Source organism: Corvus cornix, chromosome Z, assembly GCF_000738735.6.
Source record: "Corvus cornix cornix isolate S_Up_H32 chromosome Z, ASM73873v5, whole genome shotgun sequence".
NCBI lineage: Eukaryota > Metazoa > Chordata > Aves > Passeriformes > Corvidae > Corvus > Corvus cornix.
In genome coordinates, this window is record NC_046357.1 from 9392940 (window position 1) to 9415962 (window position 23023).

Sequence of the window (23023 nt, forward strand, 5' to 3'; positions counted from 1 at the left end):
GCGCGCAGGCACGAGCAGCCCTGACAGCCCCGGCAGCACTGACAGCCCTGGCAATTCCAACACGGGAGCAAACGAAAGAGAAAGCAAAAACGCAGCAAGACAGAAAACAGCAGCCACTCGGAAAAAAGAAAAAATCATTGTAGCCAAGGTTGTAGGAATAGTAAAATGGTACAATGCTAAACAAAATTATGGTTTTATAACAAGATGTGACAACCAAGAAGACATATTTGTTCATAGAACTGCTATTAAAAAGAATAACCCTGAAAAATGCATCCCAAGCTTAGGAGATGGAGAGGTGGTGGAGTTCAAAACTGTGCAAGGTAGAAAAGGCTTACAAGCAGCAGAGGTCACTGGGCCTGATGGTGTTCCTGTAAAAGGCAGTATATATGCTAAAAATCATAGTCATGTTAGACAATATCTCCATTATAAGGCCCCCCTACAGTCTCCCTTTCCTAATCCCACCTTTCCCTTTCACCCTATCTCCTATTACCCCCAGTGTATTCCCAATCCATTTTTTCATCCATGGTTTCCCTCACAAAACCATGCCTTTGCCAGTTGTTTCCCCAAAAATCCCTTTCCAATGCCGAGTGGGGGATAAAGAGGGGGAGGGGAGAAATTAACTATTGTTGTTTAGAGTTCCAACAGGTACAAATGGAAGAAACCCTCTCCTGCCTCAGTTTCCCCACAAAGTATGCCCAGAGAGTCCTGTTTCCCTTCTGTCAGCCTTAAGATGTTCCAGAGAATCTGTTTGGACATTTAGAGACTCAGGAGGGTGGCTTATTTTGTTTTAAAACTGTTCTTGTTATGTTTATCCAGTTGTTTTCAATGTTAAGTTTTAAATCTCTTTTTGTTAGAAATAAACGGGTGAAATGTTGGGGTCTCTCCCCCCTGCCGTGTAGCCCTGGGAGAGGGGCCCTGAGGGCACAGACACGGGGTTTCCCTGTCCCTGGTCAGCCTCGTTCCCCATTGGTTGTTTTGTGTTCCCCTGCGTGGGCAAGGACCCTCGGGTCCTGTGAGTGCAGCAGTTCCTGGGCAGAGCCCCGGCCATGCGGCTGGAGAAATAAACATCTCTGAAACAGCTATCAAGAATCCGTCCATATATATATTTCTTTTCCACAAGCCTCTTTGATTGATACGCATGTTGCAGTTTCCCCACTGTAACACTTTAATGCTGTGAATTTAGATCAGACACCTGACTTTTAGGTGAGATGAACTTTATCCTAAGTTTCTAGAGCAAATTCACAGGATAGGTCTCCTGAATAAACCTACAATATATCCAAAACATGGAGCCTACCTGCAGGATATTTCCATATGTGCTTGAGATAACCTGTTGTTTCTCCCTGGCACCACATCTAGAATGTCTAAGAAACCCTTTAGTACATAAAAATTCTCTGCAGAATAAACCACATATTTTGCAGTTGAACTTGAATTTCTCTTATAAATCACAAATCTATCGCAAATCACAGAGACTTTAAGTTATGTAACAGTACAATGAAAACTCCAGCTCTTTTCCTTTCAGAGACAGGACTCAAAAACTGATATCTACTCTTGTCAAATGAAGAAAGATTTTTATTTTCATTGTCATCACCAAAAAAGTTGCAAAAGAACAACCTGCTCAGGATTGCTGTACTTAAGGGATTTGTTTTCCCTTTTTCTGAAGTTTGAAAGTCACTAAGAATGATGGGACTCAGTTCAGTATGCCCTGTTCCTAAGGCTCCATCCACACCTTGTGCCCCTGCCCTGGGAACATCTGCCACTTAGAAGCATTGTATTTGTACACCTAGAAGAGAGATTGGGAAGAGAAGAGAGGTCATAAGCAACGTTTTTGAAATCAAATTATAATTAAATGAAATAGATTCAATAAATATGATTTTGTAACCCAAAATGTTTCATTTTAATAAGCATGAAAAAACATTTTCTGCAAGAGCTTCAATATTTTTGGTTTTTACTCTGAAGTGAAATGAAATATATGTCAAAGTAGCGACACATCAATTCTTGATGAAGATGTTTTAGAAATGGTTAAAAAATGGCCCTTCCTCCATAGAAACCTAAGTCCCTTCTGAACATAAAAATGACTTTATAAAACATGATCTCTGTAAGAAATTTTCTCTATATAGAATCCAAAGTTACTGAAACTTATTCAATAAATTCATATGATGATAAATCTATAAAAATCATGAATTGTTTTACTGACATCTGACATCTTTTTCTATGAAGTTTCGAGTACATTTAGCATTATACTAGTTTCAATTAGCCAGAAAAATTCCATATGTAACTTAGATTTTATCTAACATTATGAATTAATATTTTGTTTTTCCTTTAGCAAATCAAGAATTTGTAAAAGATATTATGAAAAATTAAAGATTTATTTGAAAAATCTTCACAGGGAGAATTAATGGCTAAAGCTATTTCTCTAGAAATTATATTACTGAATTAATACGATTTCTTAGAGTTATATTACTTTCCAAAACCTCTGAACAACACAGTGAGTTTATCAAATATATTTTTACATGACTTCTTAAAAAATATAGCATTCCTATAATATTTCCATAGTATGTCAAATGAAATTAAATAATTTATCTTTTTGGAGAAAAACTGAACAGGACTGTAATAGCTTAGGGCGTGAAAAGAGTATTAAAAGCACTTTATTTAATTACCTCAGTATTCCTATCTTCATCTTCTGACTCAGATTTATGCTGCAGACTTGCAAAGAAATTAAATTTTTAATGATATTAAAAACCATATCATTTTAGGGAAAAATAAAATTTGATGTATTTACTGAAAAAACTCACTTCTAACAGCAAATGTAACTGCAGGAAAAAAATGGGGGAAAAAAAAAAAAGTAATCAATAATCTCAAACTCTATAATGATTCTGTACTTGCATGAGCATCATTCCATAGCTTGAAGAGCTTTCCAAGTCAAACATCTATTTTGAGGAATTTAAATAGCCAGTAATTCTCTGGCTTATTGTTGCTATTTACATTCCACATTGTGCACTATTAGAGCACTATCTGATGCACCCACACAAATACATAAAGACTGATTTAATAAAGTTGGCTGTTCCAGGGCTGGTGTGCCTTCCCAAGCTATTGGGGAGGTGTTTCAGCTGCATAATTGAATAGATACCATCTCTCTCAGTCACAAAAGGCATAGCTCACTTCCTGCAAGGGAATGATTCATATGACTGTCAGGGCAAATTTCAGCAAAAGCTGCAAAGTCATTGCCCTCATACCAGAGAGGAGACATCTAAACAAATTGCCACATTCATAGGATCTAGATCTTTTAAAAGTTTGCAGGTAGAATAAAGTAATACTGGGTTTTAATAAACACTAAATAACTGAGTGTGGCTGATTAATCTTTTCATGTAAATATATGTTTCATTGATAACTAGATTACAAATTTACATTATTTTTTTATAAATATCTCTTCCTGGAAAATGTTCACAGAAGCAATGTATGCATTTTAGCTTTTTTCCAAACTCATTAAAGGATCACCAGTTTTCTTCTATAATTTTAAATCACCTAAAATTTACCACCAAGACTATCATTACTCTGCTGTGTTTTCTTTAAACCATGGTCTTCTCAGTCTTAATTTTCTAGGAAGAAAAATTATCTTACCAGTCACAATGAACAAAAATATAGTGAGTTAATGGCAAGTGTCAGGATTGTAAGACATGTACAGTCTGATGCATAGGTTAGTAATAGAAGAATTATATTTAAGTAAATTAGCAGCTTAGGGTAGTTGACAGAGTAAAAGCAAAGGAACAAAAAGGTTAATACAGCTGTCTATGCCTTTATGTTTACTCTGTGTTTGTTTAATAAAGGAACAATTTTTGAACAATATGTGAAAGCTAATTTGCTATCAGGATCTTGGAATGTTAAGCTAGAAGGATCCCTAAAGGATGTTTTTTGGTCCATTCATACAGACAAAATAAGACCAGCCATACCACCATATCTCAGCATTTACTTGTCTACCATAGCTGTGAATACTTACACAGATAAAGCCTCATTACTCTACCCAAAGGGTCTATACAGAGGTTGACTATCTCAAGTCACAAAATTTTCCCTGGTCTGAATCTTCATTGCATCAATAAAATTCTACCATTTCTCTTACGAAGCTCAGACTCCTTTCACATACACCTCCTCCACCATTTCTTCCTCAGTCTAAACATTCTTTAATTTATAAGTCTTTCTGTAGGAAATATTTTCTGCATGCCTAGGAGTTGTGTCCAACTGTCCTATCTTCAAGTGATCCAAGTCTCCCTCAGGATGAAGTAACCAACTCTATACTAATGTGTTACTCATTTTGCATAGGACAAGGTTATACCAATTGCTTATCTCAAATTACTCTGTTTTCCAGCATGATATTTACCTTGTAAGGTGTCAGTGCTGCCTCACATTCAATTTACAATCCAGACACCTCTGAACCCCCAGGCAGCTACAGTGCCAATACTATGTCCTGCAGCTGCCTCCCTGCTTATCCCTGCCAAGGCTGGGATTTAATGTTTGCCCATGTCAAATGCAAATTTATGTTTTCCTGATTATTCCTCCAATTTTTCCACATAATGTAATTTCAAATTCTCTCAGCTAACATACCACTAGACCATTTCTGGCTCTTTGCACCTTCCAGTAGCATCTGGACATTTACAAAACCACTGAATGGCAGCAGGGTTAGAACACCCCTTACAGAATTGCGTTGAGTTCCCCTTCCATTTCCATAATTGTATACAGTTATTCAAAATAACCCTCCAAGTAGGTTCCCAGCCAGACTAAAAACTGTGATACAGGGCTTTTTTCTAGACCGTGCTGCCTGCTGTCAAGACTACTCTGCAGTTCATAAGACTGTGTTTATGGAAGTTGTGCCATTAATCAAATCTATCTTGCTATATATTTTTGACCACACTTAAGCTCTTGACTCTGCTTAGTGAATAAATAACTTGAAAACAAATTATGGGCAAACACAAAAGGAGGCAGATGGTATGCTTTACTTTTTCTTGTACTTGTTTACCACCCACCAGGGCAATGCTTTTGGGTCAGAATGGTCTGTGACAGACAAGAAGAAAAGAGACCAGATGTTAACTATAAATTTTTGTATTAAATTAATGCCAGTCTGAAATACAAACAGCAATGGGGTCACTACTGCTGTGACACAAAACATAAAAAGCAGAGACTGTAACAGATGTTTCTATTTTTTCAAGCGGATTTTTTATTATTATTTCTCACTAATCTAAAGCTTCAGTGGCAGAAGTTTCTATTACTGACCTCAAGACATACAGAGAGATGTAGATGCTTCTCAAAATGTTGCGGTTCCTGGTCTGAACATGGTCAAAAGTAGAACAAGGCTGTGCAGTTACTAGCCCCATTTATGGAAGCCATATTAGCAACCTAGTGGAATAATCCCAGGGGGCTAATTTTCCACTCCAAGGAGGCTCAGATCATGCATTGGAATATGGCCATGCTGCTGCTAGCACCCAAGAAACCTTGCTCACAGCTAGGTCAAATATCTGTGCTTGGCACTGTATCACATGGTGTTGGATACTAAGGGGAAAGAATGTCAAATACTACATGACTGTCTGTAAACTAACAAGATATCTGATGAAATAAAGCCCCCCAAAGTCATTAAGAAAAGTAATCCTCTAATTATCCTAGTCACTTTAATTGTATATTACTTAACTGGCAGTGAGACAGCTATACATATTATGGATGAATACTACTTTAAAGGAAATCCCCAACCATGTCTCATTCTGAAGTAGATCCTTAGCCAGTGTAAAATGACGTATCTCCCTTACAGCCACGATGCTGCAGCTGATTAAAACAGCTTCAGATGTGGCCCACTAAGACCTCTTCCATATGGCCTGTGGCCATGACCATTTGGTGTATCTTATTTCTGTACATCTGCACCACTTCCCCTGCAGTGACAGGACAGGACCTTGTGTAGGGACAGTCGATGCTTGTTTGATGTGAGGTGAACCATGGGCATTGACAATAGATGTCCATGACATGAAAACATCTTTTATAATACATATAAGCTTAGAAAATTGAATGGGATTCACAGAAAAAGCAATGGAAAAGTTTTCAAAGGAAAAAAAAAAGAAGAAAAGCATGATGCTAAATAAAGTGATCCATTTAAAAAGGCTGAGATTGACTCTCTTTTAAAACAAACATTTTAACAGCATTACTATTGAGGTGACGGGAATAAAAAATTAAGCATCCGTAATGTCCGTTTCTCGCGCTTCACATGTCGGAGGAAAATAACTTTAAGGGATGGGACTATGCAATTACACGAATTTATTGTTTAAAATAACAAACGCATCAGTCGCGTGAGATTTTACAACACCTCCGAGTAATGGCGACTAGTCACAAGATTTAGGGTTACATCGTAATTTATAACTTTCTAATCCAATAGATACTTAAAATGACACTTTGTTTTAGATTAATGACCTATCACCTGTGGCACTTCTCACTGCAATGCAGCTATGTCTTGACCAATAACTTCTCATGTCACGTACACACAGATGTCTCTCTTATACCATCTACATTCTTAACTTAAACTATATAAAATCACACTGTTATATTTTAAAACTCTTCACCAAAACACCCAGTGTACAATTTTACTTGTAATGATAGGAACACAAGTTTGTAATCCTTTTGCTTAAAGTCCACAAATCTCTGTCAATTAAGCCAGACCTAGTCTCTTCCAGGGTTGTAAATCAAAGCCTCCTTTAATTGCAGGAGTTTCTACTCCTCTGTCTCCCACACCGTAAGAATAATTTTCAGTAAAGGAGGTGGCTCAAAGGAACTATGGTAGGCACAACTGCCGTTGCTTTTATCAATACTAACATCACAGTGTAGGAGAAACAGAGTGCATAGGCCACTGGTAGCCCACAGTTTATTCCTTGTACTAGAAAAGGTAAGGCTACAGGTATTCACATTTACAGGTTCTGAACTGTCACACTGTTAAATATGTCAATCCTTTTAACCAGAAAACCCTTGCTAGAATCAAGGGTGTGGTTGTAAAAGCATAAATGGTACAAACACAAATTGTCATGGATGTATTCTCTAGCATCTACTCTACGTGTAGCTTTTTGTTATAATCTTGAAATATTAAAGTTTACTGCATTTCTAGCTAGTAATTTAATTCTACAGTATGGCAAAACAAACAAAATATAGCAAAATTCATTCATATATTTATTTTTAAATTTCATACAGGGATCTATGTTTATTTTTATTTTAGAAAAGTCTATCTAGAAGACACATTTCTGGTCTTCCTGATTTTACTGAATGTCTTAGACACATCAGAAGTCTTCTGGCCTACTCACTCAGACAGCATCAACAAACATAGCATGAAGATAAGATCAAAATAGGCCCTGTGAAATATGGTCCCTGAAGAAACATTACCCTGGAGGATGGAAAAGAGAACAGGCACATGTCTGCAATCCCTCCTGTGAAGAGGGGAAGAGATAACTGTGCTCATGGAAGGTATCTATTACTCCCACACAGGGTGTCCTCAGCTTCATGTGACATCAGAAATGACAAGCAGAAGTAAAAATTGAACTCATTTCAGGTTTATGTTTTACTCTGCTGCAATATATGAGAGGATATTTTTAATATTTGATGACTATTGTTTAATCTACAGACATTTTATCACCAAACTGAAAATGTTAGCATCACCAAAAGGTTTTCTAACTTTCTATATGGACTGCCTTTTGTAGATGTACAGAAATAGAGTCTGAACAGCATTGGGCATTTCTTTGTAGAAACACTTACTACATTTAGATTCCTCAACAGTCGCCAAATTAATTTCTTTCAACAGGAACAAAAGCTCTGGAAACCCCTCTAAATCCCTTTGTTACTGATAGAGTTATGACAAAATATTTGCCGTCCTCAATTCCTTAACAGTGCATACTTGCATTCTTACAACAAGCAAATCAGTATCTCTCTCACACATTGAACGAAAGCAAAAAGAGACAAAATGGAACATGGGGTTTTAGACTGTAGATGCTATATTTAAGAGTATGCATCCAAAACCTTCTGCTTAAACCCAAAGAATAGGACAGCTCCAATCCCCAGTCAGTGAGATATGTACTTACAATGATAACCCATCTCATTTCTTCAGTGAGGTCACCTCCTCCCATTCTTTTCCTTGATTACCTGCTGGCTCTTCAATAAAGCAGCATTTTTAGCTGCAGAGACACACTCCCATCACTGGCAAATATGAAAGAGTAAAGTGTCTTGGCAGCGATGGGTAAAATTTGGCAAATATATTTGTCTTACAAATGGAAAGGTAAATGTCTTACTCTATATATGATGATAGAAGCTTTTAAATAATCAAAAATGTTAAAATATTAAAATCTCATTTGTTGCTGCCTGTTCTGAGCTTCCCTTCCCCCTCCCCAAGACAAGCCAGGACTTGCCTCTGCCATGTGTTCTGAACAGCTTTGTTCCAAGCAAACCATTTGTTTGGGCAAAACCAAATGTAACTCAAACTCTTCAGCAGTGTCTGATTGGCCGGTCACCCCGGGTCCGCCCCCAGTCCTCCCCTTTCCCCTTCTCTGAATAAAAGAAAGGACCAAGGGGGGGGGCCCGCCCTCTTTGGCTTGCACCCTTTCTGTGAACATCTTGTCGTCTGTTTCTGTTTGAAAGCTTCTAATTGCAGGAATTAGGCAAACCGAAGGCTATATTTCTCTCTCTTTGCTTCTGCTGGTGATATCAGCTTTGCAGCTACTATTTGCCGCTTTTAGAGCTACTGAAATGGTGGATTGCCTGTGCTACCTCTCTAGGCTGCCCGAGGCTTTCTAAGGCATTGAACTATGAGCCTAGCCGGTAAAAAGCTGTAAGTATTTCCACGTTCATTCAAAACTATTGGTGCTTCATGAAGTACAGGGGAGAAAAATGAATGTCCAAAACTAGCTTAACTATTGCTGTCAAATTTCCTCAAGATGGCAAATTTACCACAATCTGAAAAGGGCCGCTATTTTCCAAATAACTCCTAAAGCCCAAGGTGGTCTCAAAGTAATTTAACAGAGACAAATGATGACATTCACACCAATGTTCTGTTGGACAAAATCACATGCATTATGTAGTTTGCACTCTTTTTTAACTTTTCCTAATAAGTTGGACCTCAGATGTGGGCAGACATTCTGACTTGGCCGTGAGTTCTTCCAGCTATGCAGAATCAGGCTGAGTGCCTGACATTAAAATGTCTAGCTCCTTCTCCAGACTTCATCAGCATTTATTTGGCATTAGCTGAACTTAGCAAAATAATTTCAGGTTCACGTCTTGTAGTAGGTGACTTCATACAATCCTTTAATGGTTACAAAAAACAGTAAGCAAAATTACAGGGTAGACAAAACAGATGCCAGGCACATATTGACCGGGGTTGCCTGGCTGGTGTCGTGTAAGCTTGAGCTATTCTTTCAATCTTCTGCATTAATTTCTGTGTAATGTAGGAAGATTAATTATTGCATAAATAGTGTAGAAATGATTCAGCTATTTTATGTTCCTGCAAGCTGGGAATGTCCCAGTCAGTCCCATATCTCACTCCCTGCTGATATTGCCATAACAGACATCCAAATAGTGACAGTAAGAGGATTAAGAAGATGAAGAAGAAATTTGGTGAGAGGAGGACGGTCTGAACATCCTCACTGAGGCAGCAGGAAAATAACTAGTAATTCCTGACTTGGCTGTTTAGCTAGGGAGGGGTGGGGATGTCTGGTTTGTGGCACTGTGTAGATAACATGAGCAGTTTTGCATTACGGAGGTCAGCTGTCACAACAATGATATCCCAAAATATATTTGGACAGATGGTTTTTTATTACTGAACAAAACATCTGTCTAGAGGCTCATACACAATTTGTCTAGTCAGTGGAAATGTCACACCTGTGTAAGATGTTTGTTTCCAGATGTAGTAACTTTATGACTTTAAGGATGCTTAACGATGCTGCTGGCTAATAGAAGCTGCCGGGCAATCTTTCAGCAGTCTAGACTGAACTAATTTCAATGATGATAGAGCCAGACCCTTCTCGATGATGCCCAGCTACCAGTCACCAAGGAATGGGCATGAACAGAATTATTGGAAATTCTGCTTAAAAAGAAACTTTTTTGTTATTCTAAGAGGAGTGAAACATGGGAAATGGTTGCCCAGAGAAGTTGTGAAGAGGAAAAGCCCCAACTAGAGAGACTCTGGACCAAAAAGCTCTAGGTGACCCTCCTTGAAGCAGCAATCTGGACCAATTATCTCCAGAGGTGCCTTCCAGCCTCAGCCACCCTGTGATTCTGTGGTGTCTGTGATTGGTTTTGTGCTTTCGCAAATCTTAGGTACTCTTCATTCTCTGGGGATGACAATTTATACAGAAAATGGCTTTAAACAGAATCAGTTTGTCTTGTGAAAGACTGTTTATATTTCAGAAACTGGAATATTATTCAGCAAATCTTCAACAGCCAAAAAGTTCGGTGTGAAGATTATGCAAAACACAACTTGTGCTAAAGAACAAACATGTGTGATTATATTAAATTGATGTAGCATCAGCTACTCAGCTAGGACCAGCTGATATGATTTGTTCTGATCTTAACAGGATTTGGGATACACACAACAGAGCAAACCTTTACAAGTAGATGGCAATTAGTTCTGTAGATACCATGGAAAATGGAAATTATGGGAGCAGATTTTCTCATTTTAGGACTCTATTCAAGAGTGTTTTGAAACATGCATCTGAAAGAAAGATGAGAAAAATCTTAGCAAAAAATTCATTCTTTCTTTATTTCAGTCACCTGATAGCATCCTCTCCCTGTCCTAGCAGAAATTGCTATCATTATTAGTATTTATAATTATTAATACTTATAATTAATCCACTCAGAGTGATTCTTAACTAGTGTTAGAATAATTTCTGCAGATTGAAAGATACTATGATACTATGTATTGTTTCTACTAAAGAAATACAATATACAGTTGGCCCCAGACAGTGTTAGACTAAGTGTTCATCAATTAATTTGTAGAGGGTTAGTTCAGCTGTTAAATAAATTTAAATTTATGTGGCCTTCTAAACATTCCCATGGATGAATATTTTGTAAATTTGCGACAAGGCAGGTCTTGAATGTGTCCAAAACCATACTTAATACTTTATGAAATAACACAAGTGTGTAAATGCTGGCACATAAATAAGTAAAAAAGTAAAATACAGTAAATAACTGGTCAACAGCAATGGGAAGATAAGCAAAGTAAAATAACAGTGTAGGGTCTGCTTCATTCTCACTTGAGAAGTGATAAAAACTGAACAATTTAATAGTCATTATATCGTATTTGTTGGAATGATCTGAAAATTACAAACCTAAAGTGTAAAAGTATCTCCCATAGATCAACATTAAAAATGACAGCAAATTGATAAAATGCATTGACATGGCACAGAGCCTGCAGGGCAATTTATGTAGTCTTTTCCAAATTTTAGCTGTTGATGAATATTCAGTTCAGATCTGGATGATCACAGGTTTTGGAATGTCCATTTAAACTCTTTTAATCTTTGATGACTATTGCAGAACCATGTCTGGTCTTTAGTTTCTTTAAAGAACCACAATTTTCTTCCTTTCTATTAATGACCAAAACTTCTTTTTAAATGCATATGTTATGAAAAATCAACTCAACAGAAATATCACCAATGCTCAGCTGTTGCATCAGCTTTTGAACTGTCCGCATGTCTACATAAATGAAAGAACCACAAGAATACACAAAAAAATCTACACATTTGTACACATACGCACACATATATTCAGATACATACGTATATGCTAAAATCCCGGATTAAATTCAATAGTGGCTTCTGATACAAATAGACTTTTAAGCTGTTTTCAGCGTTAGTGAAATGACATACTTAGTATTATTCCCTCTATAATTCTTCTCCTTTTGAGGATTATTACTATTATTATTATCCCAAATCCAGAGATATACATCCCTTATACATTATTGCCATATCCAGTTGTGTTCTGATTCTAAGTCACATATTCTACAATACACTTATGTCAATTATATTCTATATCACATTCCATCCTATATTTACAGATACTGCTTTTCAGTACTGCCAGGCTCTTTCCACCTGCTCTGTTAAGCAAGGAATGTGTACTCCATCTTTGTGGATTGTGTATTCCAGCACATACATAATTAAATATGGGTACCTACCAGAAGCCAGAATCACTTCAGGAATGTACCACCACTCTAACCCAAACTCAGTAGCAGTATTTTTTTTAATGTCACCTTATTGTGCACAGCCTAATTATTGTATTTACTTTCTTCATTTGAACAATGCACTGGGAAACCTTTTTAGCAACTTTAAAGAGTGCCAGAAAATAAGTATGTTGTATTATGTTCTAAATTATACTAGAATTGTATTACTACACATTTTGCTTTAGAATCTTTGTTAGTTTTGTTAATGTAAATCACAAGGAAAATAAACATTAGTATGGGTCTGTTGAACAGAATTCATTATGGTCCCTCATGTGACAGGATGTTCTGCTATTTTTAGTTCAACAGTAAATAGCACAAACATGTAGTTGAGCAAATACAGAGGCATGTCTAGATTCTTGACTCTCTTCATGGATGGTAGATCTTTTCTCTACTGTCATGTTTAATAGCATTTTGATGCCTTAGGAAAAAAATACAATTCATACTACCCTATGCATTCCAGAGATGAGAACTGTAAATACAGTGATATATTAAGAGAAGAATAATATTTTTTTTAAAAAAAAGACACTGTTCTAACAGGACTTCAGTATCAGTTTATACATAGAAAATCTAGAGATAATCTTATTTCTATTATTACTGCTATGTTACTATTAATAGAAAGTCCTGTTACTAATCTATTTTCCTCTAGATTCAGCTTGCCTTCCTAATCAATATGAGTTGTTATTAGAAGATAATGAACTAACTGATATATTGCCTCAGTATTTTTTTAAGATCAAGAATAGTACTTTTATTAGTTTCTTATTTCAAAGAATATGTAGATATCCACATACCTCAGAGATTACGTTTTTCCTCAAGAGGAAAAATTAATATTTCAGATGTAATTTTGAGATTTTGTCTGTTTTAATTGGGAAACACTTAAATTTTCAAAAACAGCAACAAAAAATTGTGCCCATGATCAGGTTGGGTTATCACAGGGTTATCCACCAATTCTGAAATTTTACATGTTGTTTATAATAGTTTATGTTATAAAATAACAACATTATTTCAAACTGGTTTTGTCTTAAAGGCTTTACAAAAACTTTTTTAAACTGTTTCAAACCAATTTTTAATTTTTAATTTTTTTTCCCCTTAAAAATACATTTTGGAAAGGTGAAACAAACTGAAATCAGTGCGTTCTTACAGGCAGATTAGATTTTGGTGAATCTGTATGTTCCAAATAAAAAAACCAAACAAACATACCCAGTCCTTAACTAGTCTAAACCACCATTCCAACAACTTCACACAAAACCTTTTAGAGGCCTGCCATTCATGTTTTGTCAACATCATCAACATCACAATAACTAATTCTGCAGTGAAATTTCGTGCCATAATTTCTACATTTCTCCTTAACAAGGACTGAAGGTTCGGTTTTTCTTGGTCTTCAAAGCCTAGGTAAATCCTAGAATTTGTGCTGAATTAAAATGTTTCAGTGTTATCTGGGAATCTCCATGGTTAAATTATCAATAAAATAGTCAGAGGTCCAAAAATTATCTTTCATTTGCTAGGATGCTGAGCTGTAAAGTCTCATTAGGTTCTCTCTACAGTTTTCATTTAAAAATAATAATCTCAGAAGTGAGAGCAGTAGTCTGTGAGGATGTAACAGAACAGATTTCCACATCAAAGTGTCACTAGTTAAGATACTTTATCTAAAGTATTTATAGTGCAAGATATGCAATCTCTTTCAAGTCACATGGTGCTCCTCTTGCTGCTAGCTAAAGCCTTATTGCAGAAATAGTCTTTCTGAGATTAATTTATCAACATAGGTGAAGGTACCTGGGTCCTACTTTTATAGATGGAGGCTACCACGGCCTCTTGGTTCAGAGGAGTTGCTCAAACTGGTTTACAGATTGGTTTACAGATTAATTGGTTTACAGATACTTGCTTGTAAACTGACTGGAAAAAGATGAAATGGAATAAAATGCAGAGAAAAGAACCAAATCTTTCAGATTAACAGACTGACTCAAGAGGGGTGGGTTTATATTGATCATGGGAAAATTGAAGATAGATGAAAATAGGTTCAAAATGAGTGGTAAATGAAGAAATTTTTGAATGCTACAAGATATTTTTTAAATACAGAGTATGACAAAGAGAAGGTAAATACAAAGAGGCCACAGTTTCACCAAATTTAAAGACAACAATGAGAAATAGATGGCTAAATTTTATTTACCTCTGTCTAGTCTGCTAAAACTTCTTGTCTAATTAAATGTACAATTATATGTTCTCCACACATCATATGTCAAGGTCCAGTGCTGGAACAGAACTGAGTTTACTCACAAGAAGGGATTTTGGAAATGGTGTGTTCAGTTAGCAGAACATTTCAGACAATGAGTCATTGAGAGCTCTGAGAACTAGCATCATCAGCAAAATCCTTCAATGCATTGCTGCTGGGAAGGCTGCATTAATGACACTGATAATGCTGAGGAACTGACAGTGTAAATGTTACTTTACAGTAAAAAGTTCTCTGAAGAAAGTAGGTCACATAGAAGTTGCTCACATCCAAATTGTTTGGCCACTCTCATCCTTAATTTTAAATTATGTTGTTTGTTTTGGGGCAGTTGGGTTTAGCATTTTTTTCCTTTGATAACCTGAGAGGCTTTTTTTGACACTGTAATGAATTCTGCTACAGCAAATTTAATGTAGTTGATAAAAGCAAACTATTTGACAAACTGTCAGAGATGCACACACAAAATGAGAGCTACCCCTTTTAGTGTTGTTGGAATAACAGACTTGAAAATTAAAGCCAACTATAATTAACTTTTACAAATGTTGGGATGCAGAGCAGAGTCCCCAGGCAATCATTCCTAGGATGTTCAAGGCTCAGATTTGACTCTCCATTCTCTCTAATTTGAGAGAATTCCTCATTCCCACAGTTCAATGTAAATTTGTTACACAAAGGAATGTAACGGAAACATAAGAGGAATAAGGAGTGTGACATGACAAGTCCAGCTTCAGACGATGCAATTCCCCAGGAGTATGTCAGTGAAAAGTTGTGCCATATGGAACCCTTATTCTTTACTAGCTTCCTTCTAATTTCAAGCATAGACAATGAGAAAACACAGTTAAACGAAGAAACATTTGTGTGCCCTCATCTCCTGAACTGTTAAATGTGGGAAAGTCTGTTTCCGACCTCATGAACCAAGGTACTAAGGAAAGAAGTGAAGCATAGCCCTCATGTCACTGTAGAAAACCCCATACAGTGGTTTCTCTGAATGTCACTCCAGGAATTCTAAAACTTAGCTGAAAGCTGGCAGACTTTTTACAGGCTCTTAGACTTTCTATTACACTCTCTACTTTATTCTAGAATAGCCTACTTGGGAAAGTAATATAAAATGAAAGTTCTGGAAAGCAGTAGGAGTTCTCTTCCAGTGGATGAATAGGCTCAAATCTGTATCTTAGATGTTACCTCAAAAGACATTACAAAATCAGGACAAAGTGACATTGCATCTCCTTCCTATACAGATCCTGGGTCAGCCTCTTCTTTGATTTTGGTGACACAGTTCTACTGTTGAAGACCTCTCTCAGGACACTGAGGAAGCATTTGGGCTTGGTCCTTAATACTGTATTAGGGAAAGGGACTCTTGTGAAGGAACAACTGTATAAGAGGCATTTATCATAGGTTTTCATTGTTTTGTTTTTACCTGTTTTCTTTGGCATAAGTGTAGAGACTTATAAGCTGGAGAACGTTGTTCTATACTCAGAAAACCTCACCTATGCAAAGATATATCCAAAGCTCTGCTATCAGGACGATAACTCTCACAATTCTTGAGAGATATTTTTTTTTCCTCTCATATCAATGGTACAGGACCTCCAAATTTATTATAATTTAGTTGTAAAAGAAGCAAATCCTGAAAGCATTTGAACCTCATAAATTGTGTACTTTCACTGGTGTTACTTCAGGTTTTCACTATTTCAGAACAGAACTTGGCCAAGTCTATTGAAAAGACTCGACAGTTGATGATACAGTGAGACATGCCTCAACACACTGAGCAAAAAGTCACCATAACAGATGCAGAAAATAAATTCCATTGTGTAGAAAAGTAAAAGGCAGCTTCCTTAGTTTCAGAGGGAATTTTCTGTCATTGTGGAAAGTGGATTCAAATACAAGAGGTGGTGATCCTACATGTTCAGATAGGAATTTTCTGTCCCTTTCACAGCAGAAATCCCCAGTTATTCAATCATCATTTTTTCATGCTCTGTTCAGCCATTTTAAGGTGATGTTCTACCGGGATGGTGAGGAGTATTCATGCTTTAATTTACCACAACAGTACAGTAAATAAAAAGTAGTTCAAACCTCAACAACAATAACTGAAACGGAAGAAAGAAAAGTAGTATGGAATAATAAAGCAGAAGCATAGTGAGTGACGTTTAATTAATCACCAGTGTTAATCAATTAAAACTGTGCTTCAAGATCACCTCAAATAAGGCCATTTCTGTAGATACATACAATCCACCTGTCTATATCCCATCCTAATAATTGATTTTCCCTCTTGAGCTGGCCACAGAGCTTGCAGGATTGTTGCAGGTATTTAATCTACAGGAAGAAGATAAAAATGGTATAAATTAGCTGAGACTCACAGATCTCAGCAGCTATGTGCAAGAGTAAGAACAAAACCAGGGGAAACTATAAACAGGAAAGCAATTCATGTGCCCAACTTCCACTGTTTTAGAAGTTCTTGTCTACTTGGTCCCACACAAGAGGAACTCTTCTCATTTCCATGGCCTTTCTACCCGGACTCATCATAAACAAAATCTTTTACTGACTCACTTATATCCAAGTCCAGAAAGGATGGTTCCCATTGCTGACATACCACAATACTAACAGTCTTTCTGTGGAAGTTCTTAAGTGAATTTGTCTATAAATTCCTGAGAATATGTCCCAGATAGTCCTAATCCCAAACAGGAGGGTTGTCATGCTTTGGAGGTATCTGATGAGTACATCACAGATGTACAAATACAAAGGAAATATTTTATTTATACCAGTATAGCACTGACAAATTGACTTCAATTAGATAATTTGGTTTAAACTTGGTTTATGCTTCACTGATAGCTTTCCTAATTGCAGAGAAGCAACAGGCCTGTAACACACACAGAAATATGGTTTGTTCCTAGCTCAGCAAAACCAGAGTATTTATGTCTGGCAAAGGTCTTGTAAAGACTTCTATCCTTATAACTGCTAGGGGGAAGCACAATGCAAACGATTTAGGGGCTCCATCTGAACAAGCACAAGAACTTCCACTGAGTTTACTGATGGTGGGAATTGCAGGGAAGAAAATGAATGGGAACATAGACAGGTACTCTTTACACAGCATCAGTGCCTCTTGGATTCTGCTGAACAGCTACCAGTACCATCTCACAAGAAAGCACGCTTCCCCTCTAACAGACCTTGCTTTGGCAAAGACCGCAGCTGTGTCAAGAGCTGTGATTTCTGCTGATATGTTTTCAGATTGCTTTTATGTTTCGTCTCGAATAGAAAAGTGTGGTAACCTAGCTTTCCTACAAATTATCATGGACATAAATTAGACTCAGACCGCATCTCTACACATGGTTAAGTCTATTCTATGCCACGCAATCCCATCCCTTCCTGTTTCTTCACTCTCTCACTACTCATACGCATTCCAGGTGATATTGTCTCTTGAGCCAGCTAAGGCACTGACTGAACCCTTCTGCAGAAGAAGCAGAATCCATCTACGCAGAAGACTACCCTGTATTTTTCTAGATAATTTTCCTGCCAAATTTGTGAGGAGCCATGGAGGGGATGAGTGTGCACTAGAGGAGGTATGAGTGGCCATAGCACATGACAGAGATGGGCAGAAAATTTATGGGGAGAAGGAGAGAGACAAGAAACTCATGGCCATGATGAGATGCATCCGTAAGTGCTGAGAGAGCTGGTGGACATCATAGTGGGGCTTCTCATGATTATCTTTGAAGGGTTGTGGAGATCAGGAGAGGTGCCTGAGACCTGGAAGAAAGCAAATGTCACCTCAGTCTTCCAAAAGTGCAAGAAGAAGGACCTAGGGAACTACTGGCCAGCCAGTCTCAACTTCCCTGGAGAGGTGACGGAGTGCCTCATTATGGAGGACATCTGTCCTCCAGTATGGAGGACACACAAGACAAGAAGGTGATTGGGAGTAGTCAGCATTAAAGGTAAATCATGTTTGACCAACCTGATTGCCTTGTATAATGAAACAACTACCTGGATGGATGAGAGGAGAGTAGTGGATATTGTCTACCTTGACTTCAGCAAGGCTTTTGACACTGTCTCTCTCACAATATCCTCATAGGAAAAGAGGAAGTGTGGACTGGATGAAGGGACAGTGAGGTGGATTGAGAACTGGCTGAATGGCAGATCCCAGAGGGTTGTAATCAGTGCCACAGGGTCTAGCTGGAGGCCTGTCACTAACGGTGCCCCAGAAAGATCAATCCTGGGCCCAGTATTGTTAAACTCATTCACCAATGGTTGGGAGGAAGGGGCAGATGCCTCCCCAATGGGTTTGCTGATGACACAAAGCTGGGAGGAGCAGCCAATACCACATAGTGCTGTACAGCCCTTTGGAAGGACCTCGACAGGTCAGAGAGATGGGCAGAGAAGAACAATCTGAAATTCAGCAAGGGAAAATGCAGGGTCCTGCACCTGAGGAGGAATGATCCCATGCACCAGTACAGGCTGGTGCTGACCTGCTGGGAAGCAGCTCAGTGGAAAATGACCTGGCGGTCCTGGTGAGCAACAAGCTGCCCATGAGCCAGCAGTGTGTCCTTGTGGCCAAGAAGGACAATGGGATCCTGGGCTGCGTTAGGAAGAACATCATCAGCAGGTTGAGGAAGGTGATTCTGCCCCTCTACTCATCATGGTGAGGCCACATCTGGACAGCTGTGCCCAGTTCTGGGCTCTTCAGTACAACAGAGACAGGGAACTCTGGGAGCAGGTCCAGTAGAGAGCAACAGAGAAGATAAGGGATGGGAGAATCTTTCTTATGAGAGAGTTGGGCCTGTTCAGCCTCAAAAAGAGACATCTGAGAAGGGTCTTCATCAGTGTCTGTCAGAGTCTGCAGGGAGGGGTCAGAGGAGGGACCAGGCTCTGCTTGGAGGTGCTGAGCAACAGGACAAGAGGCAACAGGCAGAAACTGAAGCACAGGAAGTTCCGCCTGAACATGAGGAAAAACTTCTTTACTGTGTGGGTGATCATGCACTGGAACACAGCCAGGAATATTGTGGAGCTGCCCACACGGGAGATATTCAAGAACCATCTGGACACAGTCCTGTGCCATCTGCTCCGGGATGGCCCTGCCTGAGCAGGGAGGTTGGGCCAGACCAACCGTTCTGTGATTCTGTGATTCTGTGACTCTGTGAAGAGGAGATAACCTACTGCTTGATGTGACAGTGGCCTATCAGATCAGCTTTCCACATCTTGGCATGGAAACTTGGAAATTTGTCTGAAAACCTCACATTGGAAATCACCCTCGATTTCTCTTCTGACCATCTGCCATTGTTACCTGTGTCTACCCTTTCATCCTGGTCCCTTTCCTTGGTCTGCCTGTTCTCTCATTTCCTCACCTCTCTCCTCCAGTGTTTCAGCTCTCACATTGACTCGTTTCCCTTGCCACATGCTCGTTTCTCATTTTCCCAAAATTTTTAAATCCACTTTAAAAAAAATTTAGAAAATCCCCATCAATCAGTAGTCATTTTTATCTGCTGCATATAAGTAAATACATCCTCTGTAATGTGTGGATGCCTCAAATCAAACTTTCTTACTGACAAGTTACATGGCAATAGAGATGACAACTGGATGTTAAATTCTAGTAAGTCAGATTTCAGACTATGTTGACCTTTCTCTCACCCACCATTTCAAGATCTGTGTCTCATTTGGTCCAGTTCCTACCAATGTTTCTAGAAGATGCTTTGAAAGAATTAGAGCTGCCCATGCACCTTAGCAACCAACAAGACACTAATCTAATCTAAGCACAAATCTCTGGCATGTCCCATGTAGTGAAAAACATCACTGAGTGCTTATGAGTGTGAAGCAGTTCTTCATGAAACCAACACAGCTCAGCCTTCAGCACAGACTCATCACAACAGATGAGGAATCTCAATTTCTGCCCTGCAAGCTCTCCTCTCAGCAGGAGCATTTTCAGTATCACTGGAGACATAAATCTCTCCCCAATCCTGCACAAAGGAACAACAGGATGTAGGAACCAGCACTAACTGCAAAGGAAAACAGCTTGAAGGATAACTTTACACACACTTCAACTGTTGTGAGAAGTGAAATACACACATGTCTGTATTGTAAGATGCATGGTGACCCTGGGTGATACAGGAGAATTAGCACAGGAAAGGGAGTGAGAAATACTGAGAGGAGAAGCCAGTGACCAAGCTGGGAGCTAATCAGGGTCTGCTCTGTTTCTAGGTCAGTTTACCAAGGCAGCCAAATGCTGCCTTTTACTGGAGATAGACTGTGGGATGCTGATCCAGCACAGTGATAGCTGAGTCCTAAAAAAGAGGTTCGGTCAGATTAGATATTTCCTCTATTTCCTTAGAAGGGGGAGAAAGCAGCCACATGTATCATTAAAATCAGTGTTCCAGCAGCACAATCACACTTTCTGGTTTTCACATTTGACAGCCTTGATTGTGTACAGTATTTCATATTTTCTGAAGTGTCAGAGGGACTCAAATTGCATTTTCTGAAACTGGATCATGACTTCTGAAACGTAAAGACAAATTGTTGGAGGTTCTGATTAAATATTGATTCTTGCATTCAACAGTGTTTGTAAATGGCTGTTACAGAACACAGATTAAACAGCTCTCCCTATCATAGATATAGATGTTTCATTCTGCAGCTAGTATATTTGACTGGATGAAGTTGTTGCCCAGAGGTACATTATATATTTTGCTAGTTGTGCTGCAGCTATTTGGAGTTAAATAACTCTCTTATTAATGACTAAATAACTCTTTTATTTATGACTATTTTCATTTTTGTGTCCTGGATCAACAGGCTATTTTTGAAGTATACACTTTCCACTCTCACTGCCAAAACTATACTCTGAGCCCCTTGTACCAGCACAGTGAGCAGATTTTTTTCCTTCTAACTACACTTGAAGGATACTAAATCCATTACCTTTTTTTTCTCAACTTTTCATAAGCTTCTTTTAAATTATATAATTTTTTGCTGCTACCATAGGATCTTCTCAGCTCCCAATTACTCAGCTCCCACTTAACAAGTTGTCAAGTGACTACTCAAGCAGCAAAAGGCATATGTCTGTAGAACTGTAAATTATTTATTGCTTATAGGTAGCTGAAAATTAGCCTAACCAGTCCTATGAAAAAGAAAAATAAAAAATAACTCTTCAATTAGTTGGAGTGCTTGGCAACACTAAACAGAAAGTCTCAAGCCACTATGAAGACAAAAGTGTAACTGCAGAGGTGCTATTCCTGACCTAACTTGCCTGCTTTGAGAATTCACAGATATCTGCTCCCTACCTGCCTTCCCTGCCCCTGTGATGCCTACACAGTCACCAGCTCTTTGTATCCAGTCTGTTCTGATAGGAATTGTGATATTTCAGCTTCTGTGCACTGATACCATCCTTGAGGAGATAGACTCTCAATACAGGGAGGAAATGAGAAAGATAGGCACACGGGCTTCCAGCCCGGGAGTACAGAATCATCTCCATATGACTGCAGGTTCTTTGTATGCCAGAACACTTACGGACTTCACTGTGGTTTTCTGACTTTCTTCAGAGATCCTACCAGACCTATTAGTGGAATCCAGCAAGTCTTGCCTTTCAAGTAAGCATTTTTTATTCCCCATTCACTCCGGCATAATATTTTGATCTATTAAAAAAAAAAAATGGATGTCACTCTGGACTCCTATGCAAGTATAATAAAGTGTACTACTCGTGATGTTCTTTTTAAAGTAGTGCATCATAAAGGCAAATTTAGCTCCCTCTTCAGCCTAACAAATCCACATCTACTAAAAGAATCTTTAAATGCAAACTTCTGCTTCATTTGGGCCACTGAACAGCAGCAAGTGCAACTTTCTTGGACGTAGTGTGAGCTCAAAGCAGTAAAGGAAATACAAGATCTCATTCAGACTGAAATGTTTTGGCCAGTTATATTAATCCAATTACTAAAATACTTAAACAATATGGACTTAACACTATTCTCTGATGCATGACTAGTTACTATTTAGACATTTTCTTCTCTTCCTTTTTCCTCCCTTTGTCAGATTGGCACCCATTCAGGCAAATTTGGCAAATGTTAGAAACCATTTCTCCCTATGAACTTGGCCATCCCTTCTTTTGGAGAAAGGCCAACTCACTTCCCACCTGGTGGCTTGGACTCAGGCCCTTGTATTGTTTAGCTGAGAGTTGAGGGTCATAGGGAAAAAGGCTAGAAGAAACAGTGGAAGAGGGAGGAAAGGAGTTTCTGCTGGCTCTCTTGCCTTAACACTTGGCACTACTCCATATGTCTGGAGTCAGCACTTTTTCATTTCTTGCTTTACATTGCCTTGGCTTCAAAAAAACCTGAAAATGTAAATGGAAAGAGGTTTCCAATCAAAAAAGCTGATGACATTGTGAACAAAATGAATATTTCTGGACGAAAAACCTAGTTGCGTGCTGGTCTTTAGTAGATCAGCAAAAAGATGGAAAAATAATTACACTTAACACACTCTATTCCTCTTTAAAAGCTGAGGACTGTCACTATTAGAAATGATTGCATTCCGTAGAGATATGAGGCTTAATAGGACTTTAGAGGCTACCAGTGACTGATCATTTCCCTTTAGGCACTCCTCAAAAAATGGAAAAGTTTATTAGTTTATCT